The 5,050-nt window shown below is 34.8% G+C and overlaps 1 pseudogene across 1 annotated transcript; it reads left to right on the top strand.

Moving 5' to 3' along the window:
• The first annotated feature begins 837 nt into the window (after nucleotides 1-837).
• LOC309849198 (CBY1-interacting BAR domain-containing protein 1 pseudogene) lies at nucleotides 838-1,739 on the top strand (annotated as a pseudogene). The gene has a single exon. The product of its transcript is annotated as a CBY1-interacting BAR domain-containing protein 1 pseudogene (transcript).
• Nucleotides 1,740-5,050: the final 3,311 nt, after the last annotated feature.

Below are 5,050 nucleotides of genomic sequence, written 5' to 3'. Positions count from 1 at the left end.
ATATTTCACTATTAGGAAGGAAAAGATTTCATTCTTTACCATTCAATCAACTATGTCATTATAATGCATGTGGCCTGTACTCAAATAAAAGTTTGAGAACATCTGCTCTATCTGTGCACACAACAGCAGGCAGAACTCAAATGAAAAAGTGAATTCATAGCATGGAGTATCATAGTATTAAACTAATTTTAGTGACTAATTAAAAAAAAACTCATTAAAAAAATTACCAAATAAAATTGTGCATAAAATTATACTTAAATGATCATTTTTATCAGCTTTATATAACGTGTGTTCTCTTTAGCTGTCATGTACAAAGAAGTTTCTTTGCTTTAAAATGTGAAAAAAAATTCATTCTGAATTGCTCAAATAACTTCTGAACAAACACATCAAAGTAATTATGACATTCTAAATGCTGCTGAGGAAATCCCTGCTTCTACATGAAACTTGAAGGATATTATGCTAAGTGAAATAAGCCAGTCACGAAAAAGACAAATACTGCATGACTCCACTTACATGAGATACCTAAAAGCAGTCACATGCTTAAAAACTGAGTAGAATGGTGGTTTCCAGAGGTGAGGGAGAGGAAGAAAGGGGAGTTGTTCAAGGGGTTTAGAGTTTGCTTTGCAAAGTGAAAAAGGTAGAGATCTGTTGCACAACAAGTGCATACAGCTATGCCATCATACTCCACACTGAAAAGTGGTTAGCATGATAAATTTTGCATGATGTATTTTATTTTTTACTACAACAAAATAAGAAACAATTAGAAAATAAAGCATATAAAAAGGGGGTCTCAGGAAGTGGTGGTTCGCAGGCACCCCTCCTCCTTCCTCCGGGTGCATGCCCAGGTGGGTGGGAGGTCCCAGCCTAGGGTCCCGGTGGATCTCAAGGCAAGATGCCCAGGCGAAGCTTGGAAAACCAGTCTGCCCCAGCCACACAGACAACTGCAAGGTCCTGTCACAATTGTGTGGAGAGCGGTGCCAAACCTTCGCTGCTTCTGTGCATAAGACTGCCGGGCTGTGAGACGAAGCAGACCTCCGGGTAAATGAAATCAACGTGTGTGCCTCTACAGCGTTCCCAAATTTAAAGCAGGGCCCCGAGAAGTGTGATGAGTTTGCCAAACTGCAAGATTATGGACAAGCTGAGATTGAAAGATTTGAAGAGGGTGGGGTTGACCCTTTGAAAGCTTTGGAGCCGTTGTTAAAACGAAAGGAGATGACCTCAAAGCGACATTAACAGCAAGGAGTCGAGAAACTAAACAGTTAACTCGGGAAGAAAACGTCAGCGAAATCCTGATGTTCGACATATTATTTCTCATGTGGAAACTGAACTGCAGAGAGTTGCAGTGGATGCTTCGTGGAACAACTCGTCTTCTGGAGGAAAATACTGACCATTTTGAAAAGCGGAAAATAAAGGATATAAAGACTGTATTTTCAGAATGTATCATTACCAAAATGCTATTTTTTGACAAAGCATTGAAGGTCTACACTGCTGTGTATCAAAGCATACAAAAGATTGATGAAGAGGATTTAGAGGTTTTCCAAAATTCTCTGTAACCACCAAATTCTTCATCTGGTTTACAAATGGTAAAAGCAAATTCGAAGTGGCCCCTTCAAAGATCACTTTCAGCTAAGTGTGTATCTGGAATGGGTCAGTTATCCACCCCTCCACTAAGAAAGGATCAACAAGCAAGAGATGATGAAGGGGGCAAAGAGTCAGACGTTACAGAAGAAGAAAATTAATCTTCTTCCATAAACTTCATATTTTAATTTTCATCTTAAATGACTTAGCATGCAGAATTACTAAACTGCAAAACTTTATACTGGCTCCATACATGTTAAACCTCAAAATGAAATCCTACTGGAGATAGAAATTAAAGGATATTTATGCTGACCAGAAAAGAAGATTAAAAAAAATAAATCCACACCAACTACTTCTTTTTTTTTAAATAAGTTTTTCTTTACTTATTTGTCAGAGAGAGAGAGAGAGAGAGAAAGAGAGAGAGAGAAAGCACGCGTGAGCTGTAGGCAGAGAGAGGAGTTGGGTGCAGGTCTTTATCCCAGGACCCTGATATCATGCCCTGAGCTGAAGGCAGATGCTTAACCGACTGAGCCACCCAGACACCTCACCACACCAATCATTTCAAACCCAATCTAGAAGTATGTGGGTTTTGTATAAGTTTCGTTTTTTTTTTTTTTAAGATTATGTGCTCCAAAAGTATTTCACTTCAACACACTATACCTAGTTGAAGTTGCAATAAAAGTAGATGACAGAAAACGTGGGATCTAACGATTCCATTTGCTTCTTTTGTGCTCATCATCAAAAAAGGGTCTTTAGTCATTCTGATTAAATACAAATCCTGTTCAGAAAACCCCTAATCAAAAAAACAAGTTTTTTTTCTTTTGCCTTTGTTTTTTTCACTTTTACTACAACTTGAAGTTTCATTATTTGATATGTAATCGACTTTTCAATAAGACTATAATTACTTTTGATTAAAGATAAACGGGACACTTGGATATCAGTGTCTTAAAAGCACTATGAAGCATAAATTTTAGCTTCAAAAAGAAAAGCACATTAAGCCTGATTTGAGTTTTAAGATGAAAGTACTGTCCTACTAAAGCAGTACTACAACTTTTGGAAAGCTGTAATTTGGTGGGATTTTGCCGAAGAAAACATCATGGAAAGCCATAAATCATTAAAAATCTATAAAAATTTGACTAAACCACCATCTAATTAATGAGACAGTATGTAGTTTTGGTCTTGAACATAATCAGTATGAACAGAGCCTTTCAGTATGCCAATGTTTTTGTTTTTTAGATGGGGATTATATTCTTGTTATTTCATGGATACAAGTTAGGCATAAAAATTATGAAATTTATAAAATCATTTGGAATAACCACAAAAAGCAATTATTCATGACAGAAAAATAAAAACTTTCTAGAAAAAAATATAAAAATGGCTTTTGAAGAAGTTTTGATACACCATTCATGGGCTTATTAAAGTTATTGAAGATAAATAACAAGGGCAGAAAATATATATTTACAGTTTGATTTAAATGTGTCCTAATCTTCCAGACAGTATAGAAAAATATCTGGGCCATAATAAGATGTGGGTTAGTTTAGAATTCATAGTTATTAGATCTTATTCATTGTTAAAATAAGTAAACTATGTCAGAATAATAGTCTCTTTCAGTTTGTGGAAAACCACTTAGTTGCTTTGAAAATGTATGTTTAATATAAAGTTATGTTTAATACTAATATTGATTTGAGAATATTAGCTTGATTTATTGTTTCAAATAGTATTACGTGGTTTTTGTTCTTTGGCCATTATGTCACTAAGTTAGAAATTTATATCAGAAGGTAGCCTAATTGTGGCTCCTCAAGTCTAAAAACCCTTTTATAAAAGATTACCATCTGCATATTATTGAATAAAATATGTATGAGTCCAGAGACAATATCACTCGTAATGTAATTTTTCCTAAAATTATGTTTTCAGTAATATGTATTAAATTTCTTAATGTTTCTGCATCTTCAACATGATTTTTCTATTGATTCAAATCAGTGTCATATGATGCAGAGGGTGGATCAAATTCAACTTGAGTGCTATCCCAATGTCCAAGGTCAAAGACTTCCTCTGCCATAGATTTTACCCTTACTAGATGCTTAAGTTCAAAGATTCACTGCATGTACCAACTCTTTAACAGGGAAGGGGAAACATAAAAAAAAAAGAAAAAATGGTCCACAATATTATCCACATTTTCTAAAATGAACAAGAAGTTTTCTAGTTTTACTAAAGCTATGTGAATATTATGTAATAGTGATGAAGTGACAATTTTATGTCAAAAAGACATATACCAGTGTCTAACTCACATGAGAAAAAAATGAGAGGGGAAAAGGGAGAAAAGAAGAGAGAGATTCGGAATTATATTGACACAGAAGTGAAAAAAGAATGAATATTTTTGAAGTTGGAGGTTCCTGAAAAATATGCTTGGCTACTGGCATGCCAATGACAATTAGGCTAGTCTCCTATTAAAGATAATTTTAAACAGAGTTCTTTTTATGCATTGAATTTACTCATAAGTAAAATAATATTGCTATAAATTTTATGATTTCTATTAGGTTAACCACTGAATGAATTAAAACCATGGGGTATATGTATTATGGAACATAAAAGTACATTATATTACCAAAAATATAGGAGTTGACCAGAGACATTCTAAAAGATTTTGTGTTTAAATGAAGTTTGTTTCCTTAATCATCTTTTTTTCATATCTTTTCTAACAGTTCTATGGAAATTTACCCACTCCCTTTCTACTAATGTTCATCTTAACATACCACTAATTAGGCAGAAAAAAGGCAAAACAAAATAAAATAAAACAGTTCTCATGAAATCAGAAAAGAAAAATGGAAAACAATTTTTTTTAAAGATTTTATTTATTTATTTGACAGTCAAAGATCACAAGTAGGCAGAGAGATAGGCAGAGAGAGAGGAGGAAGCCAGGCTCCCTGGCTAAACAGAGAGCCTGATAAAGGCTCGATCCCAGGACGCCAAGATCATGACCTGAGCCGAAGGCAGAGGCTTTAACCCACTGAGCCACCCAGGTGCCCTGAAAACAGAATTGTTTAATTCCAACCTTCCAAGCAGTAGGTGGCATTTACCTTACATCTATGTGATTAAGAGTCTACTGAAGTGATTCTTCCCTGAACAGACGTTTCTATTTCAAGACACTTGAAATAAATATATAAATGTTAATGGCTAATAATTTTAATATGATCATGCTCATCTTGGGGGGAGGGAAATAAAAGTTTAATCTGATTTTTAATAAGAATTTTGGGGGACACTGGGTGACTAGTGGGTTAAGTGTCTGCTTTCAGTGCAGGTGATGATCCTAATGTTTTGGGATCAAGTCCCATGTCATCAGGGTCCTTGCTCATCGGGGAGTCTGCTTCTTCCTCTGTCTGCTGCTTCCCCTTCTTATGTGCCTTCTCTCTCTGACAAAAAATAAATAAAATCTTTATTTAAAAAAAATAGCAATTTTTCAAATGTTTCCAGC

Source organism: Mustela nivalis (genome assembly GCF_964662115.1).
Source record: "Mustela nivalis genome assembly, chromosome: 15".
NCBI lineage: Eukaryota > Metazoa > Chordata > Mammalia > Carnivora > Mustelidae > Mustela > Mustela nivalis.
The sequence above is the reverse complement of the archived record's forward strand: the minus strand, read 5'-3'. Positions and strand labels throughout refer to the sequence as shown.